General features: G+C 37.1%; 1 non-coding gene across 1 annotated transcript; it reads left to right on the forward strand.

Moving 5' to 3' along the window:
* Nucleotides 1-10,674: 10,674 nt before the first annotated feature.
* On the forward strand, nt 10,675-10,806 carry LOC120098401 (small nucleolar RNA SNORA17). The gene has a single exon (XR_015643206.1). It is a non-coding gene; the product is annotated as a small nucleolar RNA SNORA17 (small nucleolar RNA).
* Nucleotides 10,807-18,458: the final 7,652 nt, after the last annotated feature.

Consider the following 18,458-nt stretch of genomic DNA (forward strand, 5'->3'; position numbering starts at 1 on the left):
TGAACTCACACACCTACGGTCGATTTACCTTTGACAAAGGAACTAAAACCATACCGTGGGAAAAAAGCATTTTCAACAAATGGAGCTGGTTCAGCTGTCAGTCAGTGTGCAGAAAAAAGCTAATTAATTCATTCTTATAGCCCTGTACAAAGCACAAATCCAAGTGGATCACGAACCTCCACATAAAACCAGATACACTCAAACTAATAGAAGAAAAGGTAGAGAAGAGCCTTGAACACATGGCCACTGAGGAAAATTTCCTGAACAAAACACCAATGGTTCACACCCTATTATCTATCAAGAATCAAAAAATGGGACCTGATAAAACTGTAAAATGTCTGTAAGATAAAGGACACTATCATTAGTATAAAAAGGCAACCAACAGATTGCAAAAAACTTTACCAATCCTACATCCAATGGAGGGCCAATATCTAATATATACAAAGAACTCAAGAAATTAGACTCCAGAGAATCAAATATCCTTATTAAAATGTGGCACAGAACTAAACAAAAAATTCTCAGCTGAGGAATACCGAAAGCCTAAAAAGTACCTAAAGAAATGTTCAACATCCTTAGTCATCAGGGAAATGCAAATCAAAACAACACTGAGATTCCACCTCACAGCAGTCAGAATGCCTAAGATCAAAAACTCAGGTGACAGCAGATGCTGGTGAGAATGTAGAGAAAGAGGAACACTCCTCTATTGTTGGTGGGATTGCAAACTGGTACAACCACTGTGGAAATCAGTCTGGAGGTTCGTCAGAAAATTGGACATAGTACTAGCTGAGGACCCAGTTATATCACTCCTGGGCATATACCCAAAAGATTCCCCAACATATAACAAGGACACAAGCTCCACTATGTTCATATCAGCCCTATTTATAATAGCCAGAAGCTGGAAAGAATCCATATGTCTTTCAACAGAGGAATGGATACAGAAAATGTGGTCTATCTACACAGTGGAACACTACTCAACTATTAAAAATAATGTCTTTATGAAATTAATAGGCAAATGGATGGAACTAGAAAATATCGTGATGAGGTAATCCAATCACAAAAAACAACACATGGTATGCATTCTCTGATAAGTGGATATTAGCTCAAATGTTCAATTAACCAAGTTATAATCCATAGACTGCAAGGTGATAAGAGCCTGTCATAACTGTCTCCACAGAGGATCTGTCAGAGCATGACAAATACAGAGGTGAATGCTCACAGCCATCCTTTGAACTGAGAACAGGTTCCCCTTTGGAAGAGTTAGAGAAAGGATTGAAGAAGCAGAGGGGGTTCACAATCCCATAAGAAAAACAATACCAACTAATCAGAGGTCCCAAGGACAAAACCACCATCAAAACATAGACCCATGGCTCCAGCTGCATATGTAGCAGAGGATGGCCTTGTTGGGCACCAAAGGGTGGAGAAGCCCTTGTTCCTTCCAAGGCTGGACCTGGGAGTGTAGGGGAATATCAGGGCAAGGAGGCAGGAAGGAGTGAGTAGATGGGTGGGAAAAAACCCTCATAGAAGAAGGGGGAGGGGCAATGGTGTAGGGGTTTATGGATGGGAAACTGGGAAAGGGGATAACATTTGAAATGTAAATAAAAAATATTCAATACAAAAAGTGAAGAAGTCATTCTAGAATTAAATAATACTATAATTGAAATTAGCCATCTGATTGACATGTTAAATGATAGACAAGAGTGAATGATAAAGAAAAAAATGCATGCACAAAATATTTGGATAGAAGTATGAAATGCAAAATAACTTAAAATAGATAATACATATAAGATTTGGTAAATACAAAAAAATTATATTTTACAAATATTGTAATTGTTTATTTTGAATCAACTTTATTTTGGTAAAAAATTGTCAATTGTTTTTGGGTGTTTTGGTTCATCTATAAAAACCAAAGTTCTTAGAATCACACATATTTAAAACTCAAATATGGCAAAATAGAAAAAAAATAGAGTTTCATCCAGGAAGTATTAATAGGAATATGTAAAATTATAAATGTTTGGCTAGTTGATTCTGCATGGTGTCCTTTATTCTATTAATTATAACCAACTGATTCATGTGTATGTTTGTGAGAGTTTTCTAGTGCTTAGCCAAAGTTTCTCAAGCATGGTATTGTTGATGCTTGTGTTATTTAAAACTGGAAGGGTGCTTCGCTCCTGTCATTTAAAGGAGGAAAGTGCAATGATTTTCCATTTCCATTGAGATCTCTCTTCCCTAATTGCCCCCTAAGGAGCCAGTTGTCAGTGAGGATTTCCACCAAATCTTGCATAATGATTAAAAATGGAGAAATCAAGGCATCTAAAGAAAAGGTCACCGTATAATCGCCTCTTACTGAAACAAATAGAAGTAATGGAAACACTCTATCTTCTTCATTCCCCTCAATGAGTTTTCTCAGTCCAGAAGAAAGGGCTGCACTGAATTAAACTTTATGATAATGAGCTTTTGTTTTGTCAAAAGGAATTAAGTTGAAGCCTTTAATTTTACTTTTTTTTCTTGGAGATACTTTTGTAAATAAGATTTATTTTCATTTGTCTTTATCAAGGACTTAAGAAATACATATTTTCAAATAAAAGGACATTCTGCATGTGTGTGTATGTGTGTGTGTGTGTGTGTGTCTGTCTGTCTGTCTGTCTGTGTGTTTTCTGTCTTTGTGTGTGAAAATTGGTGATACTCAAGACAGAAGTCTCCATTTCTTCTTTTTTGATGTAAATATCTAGGAAATGATTCTCTTGTAATTAATACGTTTAACAATGTATCCTAGATTGGTATAGACTAAGACACCAAATGTTCTTCATTAAAAATTAATTATTTACATATGAGGTTTCATATCATTAACTAATTGCAAATAGTCCAGTTGCAATAAGAGTTACTGTGGCCAGTAAAACATGATTATCGAGCCACCTACCGAATGTTAGCTATCTTCTTGCCAGTGAAATAAACTGTTTATATAGACGATTGCATTGCAGCAGCTTTGATGAATGTTTCCAGGCAAACCTAATTTACAAAGAGAACAATAATATCTATAATTTTAAATAATCTCTCTTTCAAATTTCAAAGATGGATGTCAGATATCCAAGAAAATATTTCAGATAACTAAATAACTCAGAGAAATGAGAACCATGGAAAAAAAACTAAAGTAATTGGAAAGGGAATATATTGTCCTAATTGGGTAGTCATCTGTGGTCACATTTCATTTGGGTCACTGTAAATTGTATTAGATAAACTTTGTAAAAAGGACTGTGTGCTAAAGTAGCGAGGCAAAATTAAGGGGTAATGTTGTCAATGTATAATATTTTAGAAATAGGATTCTTTACCTTTAGGCTTATCATGCTTAAATTTGAAACAATAAGAAAGACTACAGTGTGAATTAGCATCACAAATCTATTTAAATTATTTTCATTCACCAAACTATTAGTGATTACTTATTACAGAGAAAAGTAAGCCCTTTATATAGGTTTAGTTAATAATTCCTTAAGGTAGTTTCTTTAAAAAAACATTAGTAAATGACCTTTTTAAACACACATAAAATTTTATTTCCTCAAAGATATGGAAAATTGTCAGCAGGATTCTTTCATGAAAATGGCTGTGAGAGTCCCTGTTTTAAGAGAGGTTCTGGACTGAGTGTGAATTAAATTTTGTCATGGTTTAAGCTGGTAGATTACATTGACATAAAATTGGATATATTTTAGCTTCTAGTACAAATTTAAATAAAATCGAACTGATACTTTTGTGAAAAATGCATAATCATTCAGAAAATTGCGACTGTTAAATTTCAAATGTCTTGCAGAACCTGGTGACAAAGCCTTTAATCCTAGCACCAGCAAGATAGAGGCAGGCAGATCTCTGTAAGAAACAGTGAGATCCTAGCTTATAAAAGTACAAATCCTGAATTTATAATTCATATGGTGAACCGTGTGTATATATATTGTATGTAGTCATTACCTAAAGTATTTTAAGATTGAGATACAATTTTTATATTTTTCCATCTTTATTAAAATAGGTATTTCTTATTTACATTTCAAATATTATTCCCTTTCCTAGTTTCCAACCAACATCCCTTTAATCTCTCACCTTCCCCTTCTAAATAGGTGTTCTCCTCCCCATCCTCCACCCATAACCACCCTCCCTCCAACAATCACGTTCACTGGGGGGGCCAGCCTTGGCAGGACGAAGGGCTTCCCCTTCCACTGGTGCCATTACTAGGCTATTCTTTGCTACCTATGAGGTTGGAGCCCAGGGTCAGTCCATGTACAGTCTTTAGGTAGTGGCTTAGTCCCCAGAAGCTCTGGTTGCTTGGAATTGTTGTTCATATGGGGTCTCAAGCCCCTTCAGCTCTTTCAGTCCTTTCTCTGATTCCTTCAATGGGTGTTGTTGTAAATATATAAAAATAAAAACATATGGTTGTCTTTTACCCCGCTAGGTCCAGCACCATGGTGCCCCAAGATATCTGCTAGATATCTTGGTGGAAACACATCCCAACTCCTTGGCGGCCCAGTGTCTCTTGGCGCCACACACTTTCCTATACTCAAACCCTCACATAAAAGAACACACAACACAATAATCTTTGACCCAATTGATAAGATATAATTTCCCACTTAAACATACAAAGCCCGGTATTATCCATCCCTTAGGAACATTAATAAAAACCTGTAAATACATAGAGCAGAATCTTAACGTCACCTGCCATGGCTTCTCACTCCTCTCTCCTGTCTCTCCTTTCTGATCCAGTCTCCTCCTCTTCCTTCAAACTTCTCTCCCCACCCATCCTTCCTTCTCCTCCAATGACAGTCCTCCTTCTATCCTGTACCTGCCCCTCAACTGTAATTTACAAATTCAATGGGGAGGTGGTTCTGGTGAAGTCACCTGAATTCTGAGTAGTGACTAGGCAGCTGTCCTTGGGGCAGTGGAATTTGAAATTTTCCTGAGCAAAACACCAAAGGCTTATGTTCTAAGATTAATTATCGACAAATGGGATCTCATAAAACTGCAAAGCTTCTGTAAGGCAAAGGACACTCTTGTTAGGATAAAACAACAACCAACAGATTGGGAAAAGATCTTTACCAATCCTACAACAGATAGAGGGCTTATATCCAAAATATACAAAGAAGTCACGAAGTTAGATGACAGGGAGACAAACAACACTATTGAAAAATGGGGTTCAGAGCTAAACAAATAATTCATAGCTTAGGAACATCGAATGGCTGAGAAGCACCTAAAGAAATGTTCAATGTCTTTAATCATAAGAGAAATGCAAATCAAAACAACCCTGAGATTTCACCTCACACCAGTCAGAATGGCTCAAATCAAAAACTCCAGCAACATCAGATGCTGGCAAGGATGTGGAGAAAGAGGATCACCCCTTCATTGTTGGTGGGATTACAGACTGGTACAACCATTCTGGAAATCTGTCTGGAAGTTCCTCAGAAAATTGGACATTGAACTACCTGAGGAACCAGCTACACCCTCTCTTGGGCATATACCCAAAAGATGCCCCAACATATAACAAAGACACATGCTCCACTATGTTCATAGCAGCCTTATTTATAATAGCCAGAAGCTGGAAAGAACCCAGATGCCCTTCAACAGAGGAATGGCTACAGAAAATGTGGTACATCTACACAATGGAATATTACTCAGCTATCAAAAACAATGACTTTATGAAATTCGTAGGCAAATGGACGGCACTGGAAAATATCATCCTTAGTGAGGTAACCCAATCACAGAAAAACACACATGGTATGCACTCATTGATAAGTGAATATTAGCTCAAATATTCGAATGACCCTAGATGCACAGAACACATGAAACTCAAGAAGGACAACCAAAATGCATTTTCTCCATTCCTTCTTTAAAAGGGGAACAAGAATACACTTGGCAGGGAATAGAGAGGCAAAGTTTAGAACAGAGGCAGTAGGAACACCCATTCAGAGCCTGCCCCACATGTGGCCCATACATATACAGCCACCAAACTAGATAAGATGGATGAAGCATAGAAGTGCAGGCTGACAGGAACCGGATGTAGATCTCTCCTGAGAGACACAGCCAGAATACAGCAAATACCTAGGCGAATGTCAGCAGCAAACCACTGAACTGAGAACGGGACCCCCATTTAAGGAATCAGAGAAAGGACTGGAAGAGCTTGAAAGGTCTTGAGACCCCGTATGAACAACAATGCCAAGCAACCAGAGCTTCCAGGGACTAAGCCACTACCCAAAGACTATACATGGACTGACCCTGGACTCTGACCTCATAGGTAGCAACGAATAGCCTAGTAAGAGCACCAGTGGAAGGGGAAGCCCTTGGTCCTGCCAAGACTGAACCCCCAGTGAAGGTGATTGTTGGGGTGAGGGTGGTAATGGGGGTAGGATGGGGAGGGGAAGCCCATATAGAAGGGGAGATGGAGGGGTTAGGGGGACGTTGGCCCAGAAACCGGGAAAGGGAATAACAATCAAAATGTAAATTGTAAATAAGAAATACTCAAGTTAATAAAGATAAAAAAAAATCTGCTTAAGATCTTTTTTGTTTTCTTCCTCTGTTCTTTTTTTTAGGTTTGAAAACTACACAAACCACAGAAATATCACACACACACACACACACACACACACACACACACACACACACACACAAGTAACTATTCTACTAAGACTGACTTGTTTTGCTTAACATGTTTTTCTGTCGCATTATTTCCCTGAAGAGATCATTTTTCTTTGAGGTTCAATAAAATCTGAGTGTGTCTACATGGCCACCTTAAAAAAAAAAATCCATTCACTTGTTTGTGACTTACTCGTTGCTTTTACTATTGTTGTGGTGCAGCAATTAAATATGGACATGCTATTGTGATAGCATTTAGAATAATTTGGTATAACCCCAGGGGTGCCATAACTTGGCCATGTATGTATTAATGTTGTGGGTTTTTTTTTTATTTATTTTGCTTTTTATTTAAGAAGTTTTCCTATTGATTTTCATAGTGTTTCCAGAATTTTAAGCTTCTGTCAGCCGTGAACAAATATTCCTCTCTCCCCATGGACTTTATCACAGCATTTTAAATTCATTTTAATATGGATTGAAGACAGCAATATGATTTCCTTCTTCTATATGTGAACACCCTTGTTTCTTATATATTCATCAAAAATTAGGTGCCTTAAGGGCCAGACAGATGGTTCAGAGGTTCAGAGCACTTGTTGTTTAAAAGTGCTTTTAAAAAAAAAAAGAGATGGATATGATCAACATATATGGTAGTCTGAAGGAATAAAAAAAATATTTTTTAAATCAGAAATAGCACCAATAAATAACTTGATGGTGCAATTCAAACACTTGGAAAATGAAACCCAACTCTGAAACAAAAGTCAGAGCAAAAAATAATGAAATACAGATGAAAAAATCAGTACACAGTCTCAGCACATCAAAGAACTTGTGCTTTGAAAATATAAAAAATATCCACAGACCTCTCTTTCACCCCAGCTGTTGCATCTACAGCATAATTACTACACCTGAAGCTCAAGGGGACGTTGCAGAAATAACAGGATCAACATTTTTTATGTTTTCAGGTTATGAATAAATACCCTTTGTATATTGTTTCAGTCTTGATTTTGCACATTATTAAAATTGATTTTACATGCTTCTTTTATAAACAGAAAATAAATATTCCTGTTGAAATTTTCGCAGTCGAAGTTGACTAGAATAAATTTAGGTCCTAAAAATCTGTCTTTTTAAAAAATATTTATATATTTATTTTATGTATATGAGTACACTGTCACTATCTTCATGCATACCAGGAGAAGGCATCAGATCCCATTATAGATAGTTGTGAGGCATCATGTGGTTGCTGGGATTTGAACTCAGGACCTCTGGAAGAGCAGTCAGTGTTTTTAACCACTGAGCCATCTTTCTAGCCCATGTCAATTTATTAAGACAACAAACATAACTGAAATGTTCTGTTTCCTTGTAGATCAACGTGTTTCAGAGATTCATGATGTTTGAAATACATTTCTTCAATATTTTTCTGTTTGTTGCTATTAATCACAGTGTTTTCTTGATGTAATCAGTACCATGCAAGAGAATAGGAATTGAAATAAGCTACAAGATAAACAAAATTATAGGTAGAAGAATATCAGCGTGAGAAAAGTTAAAACTTTCCCTGTAATTCTCAATTCTCTCCCTCCTCATCCTACCCCATCTCTCAATCTCTCAATCTCTCAATCTCTCTCTCTCTCTCTCTCTCTCTCTCTCTCTCTCTCTCTCTCTCTCTCTCTCCTTAAATCTCTCTGGCACCTACTCATCCTCTGTATCTCTTAACTGATTATATAGTGATTATATAGAAAATAAAATAGAGACATTAAAGGTCGACATAATCGATTTTACTGTAACCATTTGTATAGCCTAATGATGGGTTTTATATCTTCAGAAAGTATTTTGAAACAACAGTTACACTCTAACCTGATTTCATTTTACTGAATGAAGTATTTTGGTTAACATTAGGAATATTAACCAAACATTCCAAAGGAAACGAATTTTGTTTTATTTTAATATCAATGCCAAGGACAAATTCTGATACATCCAAAGTAAAAGGATGTTATACTTTATCATTTCACCGAGATTTCAACTACTTTCATGTGAAGTTGATGACTTTGTTACAATAGGAAAGAATACATCATTAAAGAATTATGTATCTTTGTACTGTATTCTGACCATTGATAAGGTATAGATCATCTTTGGATCTTATCTATTGTGATATAGATTCACTTCAGCTAAGATTTAAAAAGAAATTAAAACATAAGCTGTTTATATGTTGGGGAATCAGTAGTTTCCATAATTTATAAGTATAGTATTTTATCAAATAACTAGAGAGCTTCTTGATCTGGGTAACTACAAGCAAAAGAGCACAGAAATTCACTTTGGTAAAGTGCTGAAATTTAAGACTTGATATTTGCAAATGCATAAAAGCCCAGTACTCTGAAGACTAAGACAAGGTGATAATAATTTGAAAGTCATCCTAGGATATGTAGTCTGGGATCCAGACCAAGAAAAATCCACTGAAATAATATGATAATAAGATATCAAGAAGTGATGGTCAGCCATTGTGTGTGTGTCACACAACCACTTTAAAAAAACTAACAGACACTGTGAATACCTTACTGGGTCTGCACAAGAACAGGTGCATCAAGGTGAAGAAAGGACAGAGGAAGGGTTCAAAGGGCCCCATCCTCACAGAGGACCCGAATGCTATCGGTAGATTAAAAGAGAAGGGAAGCCATTGCCTTCGCTTTTAAACCCACCTGTATGCCCCAAAGTCCAGGCTCCAGTGGATACTTCCAATCCAGTGGTCACACTAAGGACACTAACTAAACTAAATTGGTCATGAAACAAAACGCAAAGTCAAGAATCTGGGAAACTTGAGTCATAGTGATGAAGCAGTGAGGCTTCTATGGAATTCAAGGAGGATAAAAGGGTGGACGACGCGAGTGAAGAGAATTCATTATAAATGCATATAAAATAAACAACAATATTTTGACATAAGCCTCAACCATCATATAAATATCAAGTCACCCCTGTGGAGGTGACTTTTGCTGAGACTCCTAACAATGGGAGATATGGATCCTGGAGTAGCTACTTCCTGTAGCCAGGCTGGACTCCCAGTGGAGGGATAAGGACAGCATCCCTCCCACAAAACCCTTCAACCCAAAATGTGTCCTGCCTACAAAATGTGAACAAAGATAGAGCAGAGATAGAGAATGTCCTGCCCATGACTGCCCCAAATTGAGACCCACACCATGGGTAAGAACCAATCCCAGACATTTTTTGCACCCTAATCCTCCTTGTAAATTGTCTGGTCTTTTTTCCCCCTTTCAGGACTTCTTTTCTCCAAAGCCAAGGCTTTATTTTGTGGGTAAGAGTTCACATCAGAATTAATATTAACAATGCGATGGGCGCTCTTCATGTTGTTAGAAGTTGGTTAATCCTTGACATCATTAACGATACTCTATTATGCCTGCAGACAGTAGCCTTGCATAACTGGCCTTTCATAGGCTTCACCCAGAAGCCAATGGAAACAGATACAAAGACCAACAGTCAAATATGAGATGGAACTTGGGAAGTCTTGTGAAGGAGTTGAGGGAAGGACTGAGGGGATAGGGTCTCCACAGGAAGACCAATAGAGTTAATTAACCTGGACCCTTGGAGGCTCCCAGAGACTGAAGCACCAACTAAAGAGCAAGCATGGGATGGACTTAGGATCCCTGCACATATGTAACAATCATACAGCTTGGTCTTCATGCAGGTCCCACAAATACTGTAGCGGGGGTTGTCCCTGAATCTGCTGCCTTCCTATTCCCCTATCCTCAATGGAAAGGATGATCCCAGTCCTTCAATGACTTGATGTGTTGAGTATGTGTGTGTGGGTGCGAGTGAATGATGATGGTGATACCCAAGGGCATCTCCCCATTTTCAGATGAGAAGGGGGAATGGTAGGGGGATCTGTGTAAGGGATTCCAGAAAAAGAGGAAGGCAGATGTTGGGATGTAAAGTGAACACATTTTTAAAAACCAAGACCCCTTCTTTATCATTTGTTTTGTTCTAGTTATAGATGTGATTTAATTTACAATGTTAGCATATCTATCTGAATTTGTACCTGATATGTGTGTGTTACAATTATTTACTACACTTTACACATTTAGCAAGGATCAAGTTGTGTGACTGTTGTGTCCCTTGTGCTTTAGTAGGTGGCAGAACAGAGAACCTTTATCTACGCTCAATGTTCTGACCTATGAACATCTGAATGATTAATAACATAACATTCCCTGAAAAGGATGAGTCTGAGATGATCACCAGACAACCACCATGGGGCCTGGAAAGAGAACTACTCTGAGATCACTACCAGCCTGGTGCTGTGAGGGCATAGGAAGTGGCAGACTGGGCCAAGACAACTCCTGTCCAGCATCATAATGCACAGGTGAGGCATAGCACTACTGAGAACATTCATGGGACATCCCCAGACACCCAGAGACTCTCACCACTAAGAGAGGCAAGTAAGTGATGGACAAATGGAAGAACAAACAGAAGAATGTGAGTACAATGGAGAGAGGAAAAACTGGAGTCTTGAGTGTGAATAGTAGGTAATGACACCTGGAACCATTGTGGTGTCCTAACTTGTGCAGTCACTAAGGGTCATGTCTGAGTCCCTAGCCCTTCAGTATCAGGAGTCTGTTACCACCAAAGGAGAGGTAGATAACCTTGGTCTAGGCTGCCACCTGAGACATGCTGATGTCTGAGGCTATGCAGAAATGGCCCCACCCCTTATCTGGGCATCCTGGAGGCATGAGAGGGGGAGTGCTCATACTGTTCTAGCCAGCTGTAGTACTAGGAGAAGTGACCCACACATTGTGTTTGTTTCATGTGAACCAGTTTGAAGAAAAAATTGTGGGAGAACTGGCTCTAACACTGTCTCCCATGTGGTAGCTGGGTTAAGAGAGAGATATCCCCTCCTTACTTGCTCCTCACCATCTGAAACAAAAGAGAGACCTGGCCCCTGGATCAGGAGAATAGAACAGCTTGTCCTGACCCTCATGAACTTCAGCACTCAGAAAAATAGGCCCTCCAACTCTCCTGGGCAGCATAGTAGAGCTGACCCTGATGTTAGGAGTTTGGGTGAGTTCAGCATGGGAGAACCAACCCTGCCTCTTGTATGATGGAGGGAGAGATCCCATTCCCTCCCTCATCTCTTGACATCTATGGCAAATAGGTAGGAGATCTGGCCCAGGGGTCATGAGAGTTGGAGAACTGGCAATATCCTTCCCCAGCTGCAACAACACTCAGAATAATGGGCCCTGCACTTTGCCTAGGCAGCAGGATCTAGCTATCATTGGTTACTAGAGATTGCTGGTGAGCCAGCCCAGAGGGTGTGAGAGTGGTAGAGTTGATGGGCTGACCAATTCAGATCCCTCTGAGGTCCAAATCCAGGACTTTGAAGTGACCTATCATAACAACTACCACATTGATAAACTGCTGGAGTATTACATGTTCTCCATGACACGGGGCAACAAGCTATTGGATAGATGTTTCAATAAGGTCTATTATTGAAGTCAGAGGCCTAGTTCCAGACCAAGTCATTGGAAGAAACATTTGTAAGCAAAGATATGTAGACAAAAGGGTCTGCTGTGGAACACAGTATGACACACTACAGCTTCCACAGGAAGATTTCTTTTATTCTCTTCTTGGGGGAGGTTGCAATGGTGGAGAACAATATGGGGTGGAGGGGATGAGCAGGATTGGGGTTCATGATGCGAAATTCACAAAGAACCAATAATCAAACAAAAAGAATCAAGCCAATAGAAAACTTTCAGACTAGAACAAGGTCTGCTTACAATTTACAAGTATACAACAAATAAGAGACCCATTATTTTTCTCTCTTTTTGAGTTTTCCATGTTATGAAACATCTGATTTAGAGAAATGGGATGATAAAAGGTAATACTCCATCACAGAGAAAGAGATTTCTCACAAGTGAATTTTGCTGGCCTCTCACTAATAATACAGATCCTAGTAGAGAATTGCCAACCCCTTCCCAAGTTAGGAGGGCTTATTTATAAAAATCCACATATTTCTTGATGTAGTTTCTCTTAGAGAATGATTATTATTGCCTTGCATTCTGGAATTGGAGCCTATACTCCTCCCAAAACAAGGATATATCTAATTGATTAATTTGTCCTCTACACACAAACTACAAATATTGCATGGCAGGTGCCTTATAAATATTTCTTGGATGAATAAATAACTATGGCCTTTGCTCTCTTGGTTTATATACTCCAAAAATTCATGAAAGCCTTTGGAGACAATTTTTCTTAATGAACCTGCAAACCCATTACTATGATTACTTTTATAAATAATTCACCTTTCAAATTTAGGTTCATTGTATACCCATTGAAAATATTTGCCACTTTAAATCAATCGCTTAGAATTAGCTCAGTAATTTAATGTATAGAAGCATATTTTATCAGATTTGTTCATTCTCATTTATTATTCAATGTTCAGTAAATATTTATACACTACACTCCCATCTGGTGGTAAATACTGGTTTATATTTTTTATGAAATTGTATTCTTGTTACCATTTCATTCTATTTAAGGTATGAAAGTATCTTTAATCCAAAATATACCTAACAAACAATAGTTTTCTTATGAACTTTTTCCGATAAATTTATTTTCCTTCAGATCTGTAATGTTCGAAGATGACCTGTCTTTATGATAAATACTTATTTTTATGGTCCTCAGAATTCAAATGGTCTGAGACTTGAACTGGATTCAGTTTCTCATGTTTTTATCATTTCTTTGTTGAGGACTGCTAGACAGTCATTTTCATGCTAGACATATAAATATGAGGTACATTCATGAACAACTTGTTTTGAATCATAACTGCTGCTGATAGACACCTTCTTACAGCACTGACCACACCTTTCCCAGATATGAATTTCAGGATTCAAGCAGAACTTAGGTCTCTTATGAATGGAGGCAAAGCACACTCTGAACAAAACAGATGCATGTGTGGACTGCTGAAATTAATTTCTTTTTGATCCATCCAAGTTTGGTAACGTGACAGGTAAGATTGGGCAATAGTAAGTGAGAGAGAGGGAGAGGGAGTGGAAAAGGGAGAGGGAGGGGGAGAGGGAGAGGGAGAGGGAGAGGGAGAGAAAAATTTATTCATGAAGTGGGGGAAAAAAGTCTATCAAGAATATGCCAAAACAAGTCAGCAGGCTTTGATGATCAACAGAGTATGCATCTCAACACAGAAATGACTGTGATGTTTTCTAGACTTTTATGCATCCCTTTCACTTTTATGCATAGAATTAAGTGAAGAAACAAAAAATCACATATTACATAATACAATATTATTTGTATCTATTGACAAAATTTATCTCCATACTATAAAGCTATAATGTGGAGTGTTGGACATAGACGTGCTATAATGTATTTGAGAGTTAGACTTACATTTGATTTAGCATGCCAATGGATAGCAATGGAGCAGTGAGTGGCTCAAGCTTCTTCCATAGCAAGTTGTACAGGTGATGGACACTGACTCAGGTTTTACTGATGACTTCCCACTCTATTTTAGTGCTGAAGATTTGATGTATTATACCTGAGCATAATGAACACTGAATGGCAGACATATCATATTCTTTCTCTAAATTCTGATCAAATAAATTCATTTGTGATCTTAGAAGTCTTGGAAAGTCCACATATATTACAAAAGATCAGATTTTCATTTTTTCACCTGTGAAAAATATTAGTATAAATTTAAACACACACAAGTTACTCTATATCAGTAAGATCAAGACTATCCACTCATTCTATAACTTCAAAATATCTACTATATGATTGAAAGACAGTGAAACTAAAATAGCAACATGTTAGTTATGAAAATTGTTAAAATTTCTCTAAAAGGATGGCAAAACGACTAGATATTACTAGGAAATAACACTGAGAACAACTTTCATGGAATCTGTTAGATGAATGAAATTTATTAAGCATCTCTTCCAGGATATAAAGGATAGACTTAGATATAGTCATACCCACAGTTAACAAACTTACTGGATATGTATTCATTGCACAGAATGATGAATTTTATAAGGCCATTTCCTTATGAGCATATCCACCCCACATTCTCTTTTCTGCTTACATCTTTCGTAGATTAAAATTAAATTTTATTTCATAATTTAGGGTTAAAGAAATAAAAGTCATCTGACTAAAACAATGTAACTCAGGATATAAAAATATTTTAAATTAATCAGGTATCTTCCAAAACTTATTTCCCACTGTGCATTATAATTTTACCAAATAGCAGTGACTTAATAGGAATTTATATAAAGATATATGATAACAATCTTGGGAAAGTGATGCTGACATCATGGGCTTTCAAGAATTCTTTTTTTCATTTTAAGTGTCTAATGCCAACTGAATTAAAAAATCATAAGTAGATGAATTTTGGTGCTAGCTTATTTCCTCCTTGGATACTTGATTCATTCTATGTCCCAGGCCATGTGATGGCTTATTAACCCTTGAAATACATCTTATCCTAAAAGTCAAAATGAAAAATCTTATGGATAGATAGGTAGATTGATAGATAGATGATAGGTAGATAGGCTATAGATATATGTAGGTCCATAGATAAGAGTGATAGATTATATATGATAGATAGATGATGATAGGTAGATGGGTAGATACATAGACAGGCCACAGACAGACAGAAAGACAGTAGATAAATAGATGATAGATAAGTATATGTATATGAAAAGTTTGTATTATTTATTTGTGGTTCTGTCTGTTTTTCTTTTTTATTTTGTTTTCACTGATAATGAACAGTGAGTAATTGAAAGGGATCTTTTGTAGATATCTACTATCCTCTCTGTTTAAAACTTACTGAGTTGAATTTTCTTACACAAGCAGAATTTATAATTCTGTGCCCTGGGTTACAATAATAATATTACAAATCACAGTGTATTTCACATTTAATTAGCTTCACATAACTTTCTGAGTGTTCCATTAACTTGTGTGCAAAAGCTTTATTGTTATGAGAGAAAAATAAAGAGAAAGCAAAGTAGAGGGAGCAATCAATACAAGGAAATATTATGAAGATGAGACATGTTATGCACACCAAGAGTTCACCCCCAGCAGGGGCATTTAGAGAAGATTTTAGAACATCCAATTCAGAGTTTAAGAAATATTTATTCATCCTTGGGTTCTCATATCATTGGTTATAACACTTGTCTTCTCATGCTGTCCAACAAAAAATAAAAGACCAGATTCTTGCAAGCAAAATACCAACAGGAGACAGAGTAACCTGGCAGAAAATGTGCAGCACACACTGCTACAGCTTACAGGTGGACTTAATCAATTAGTTTGTCAGTCACTGATGGTTGTCATGGAAATGTTGAAGCACACTATTGACCAGGAGGTTGTGAAATGTGTGCAAGGGATCTTTGATTTGCTAGAGACCACTTAATTTTACCTTGTAGGATGAAATCAATTTGAATCATGATAATATGTTCCTTCTGCTGCTTTGCACTTGTATGTGAAGAGGGAAAAGTATTAATAATCAATCAAAAGATACCTACACTTTCTAGAGTCCTGCTTTGGTCACAACAGTCAGCTCAGCTCCTGGTTAGTATATGTTCTCCTATGTTGGTGGATATACTGGTTTTTGGTTAAGCTAGAGTGAGAACAAATGAGAACTGTTAATCTCATTCTCTTTGGCATAGCTGTTCAAGGAGCTTGTATTGACATTTTCAAACAGATTATAAGTGGTAATACATTCATAGAGAAGAGAATGAAAATCCTTTGTTCATTTTTACAAAAATAAGAATATTTTGTTGTTGTTGAAAATGAATGACATTATAACTACACTCCAGCGATCTGACAATGTGTTCCCCTGAGTTTTCTGCCTAAACACTAGAACTTAACACATCTGTGTTGATTATATATTGAAATTTTAAGTACTTTTGTTAAAATTTGAAAGGACTGTCTTATTTTTTAAAAAGATAATTATTACTTATCTGCCAATGACTTATGTCAAGAAATTTTTCTTTGCGTTTATGAAGTGAGCACTGTGAGTTACACATGTTAAGAGCTAAAAAGCAACAGAAAGGAGAAAAATAAATAGAGATAAATAATTTCCATTTTCAACTTTTATGTCTGTTCATAGTTTCATATGAAATGCTTATTCTGCCCATAAAGCTTCCTGCAATTAAACACCTACCACATCTGATAATTGCAACTCCTTACTGAGGACTCAGCACAGAGTAAATGCCTTACAATCCTGTTCACATCCCCAGTTGAAATAAATACATTCTCACTATTACAAATATCCATATACTTTTATTTTTCTAAAAAAAATCTGTTTTCCTACCATTCCAAATTTTTATTTTTCAGTTTTTAACATATTAGCTAGAATTATTTGGTAAATACATGCTGGTTAAAATAATTAAAATATGAAGCTATGAGATATCTTAAGGTCATTATTTAAATTCATTTAGTGAAATTAAAAAGTTAAGTAAAGTATTTAAATAGTCTGTGGGGATAAGGGTGTCAGGTATGTTCTGTGTGTTCTTTTTTTTTCTTATTGTGTGTTATACACATCAATGTTCATAGCAATTGTATGATTCTTTTTATGTGAACCACGTGTCACTGGAATTATTTGGGCTCTAAACACAGAAGAAATAAGATGGTTTCTGATAAGATGATAACACAGTTGTGCTTTCAATGTTTGCATTGCGTTTTAGGAAGTATGAAAAGGAATATCATTCTCAGGTTGACACTTTGCTATGTGAAATTAGATTCAATGACAGTAATCTCTTTACCAAGTTAGAGACCCCCAATTAAATCCAAATATATCTCTGGAGATTATTAATTATAAACATGATGGTCTAGAGGTCAGTATAGATGGATGACAAGTGAGCCATACTTGACAACTTGTTTAGATTGAGATGACAACATTGAAATTAAAATTTATACTTGAAATGCCATGTGACAAAATATCACAGATGTGAGAAACAATCTTTTAAAATGACTATAAAGCATCGCTTGCTACACTGGACAGGAGCACACAGAGCATCACTTCAACAATGTGTTTCTTCAGAGGGAAGAAATTTATATTTCACAGTTCAAAATTATTTTAATTAATTAGTCTATTTATTTACATCCTATATGCTGCTCCTGTTCCAGGTCCCTCCCTCACAGAATTCCTTCCCCAGCCCCATCTCCTTCTCCTTTGAGAAGATGTCCCCTATCTCCTCACCCTGAAATATCAAGAGAAGCTCTGACTGAGTAGGCACACCTCCCACAGAGCAAGACAAGGCAGCCATGAAGACCAAGCTGACTGACTGCTACTTATGTAATGTTGCCTCTTCCAGCCTATGTATGTTTTTCGGTCAGTGGCTCAGACTATGAGAATTCCCAGGGGTCTAGGCTTGTTGACTCTGTTGGTGTTCATGTAGGGTTCCCATTTACTTCAGGGCCTTCAATCCTTCCCCCAACTCTTCCCTGACCTCTGTCTTATGTATGGCTGTAAGTATCTGCATCTGTTTCAGTCCTCTGCTGGGTAGAGCCTTTCAGATTACAATTATGCTAGGCTCTCATCTGCAAGCATAACAGAGTATCATTAGTAATGTCAGGGATGGGTGGTTGTACATAGGATGGGTTTCCAGTTGGACTGGCTATTAGTTGGTCTGTCTTTCCATCTCTACTCCATCCCTCTATCCTTTTGACTTCCTCAGAGTAAAGCTTGACATTCTTTTAAACATGATTTAATGATAAATTTGGGGTCAAAAGTTATATAGGTAGGTCGGTGTTCTCATTTCTCCACTGCAGGTCTTCCATGGCTACAGGAGGCGACCTTTCCAGGTTCCATGTCCCCACTCTTGGCTAAAGCTAACTGCCTTGACTCCTGGGAGCCACTCTATCCC

Source organism: Rattus norvegicus, chromosome 18 (genome assembly GCF_021556685.1).
Source record: "Rattus norvegicus strain SHRSP/BbbUtx chromosome 18, alternate assembly SHRSP_T2T, whole genome shotgun sequence".
NCBI classification, from domain to species: domain Eukaryota; kingdom Metazoa; phylum Chordata; class Mammalia; order Rodentia; family Muridae; genus Rattus; species Rattus norvegicus.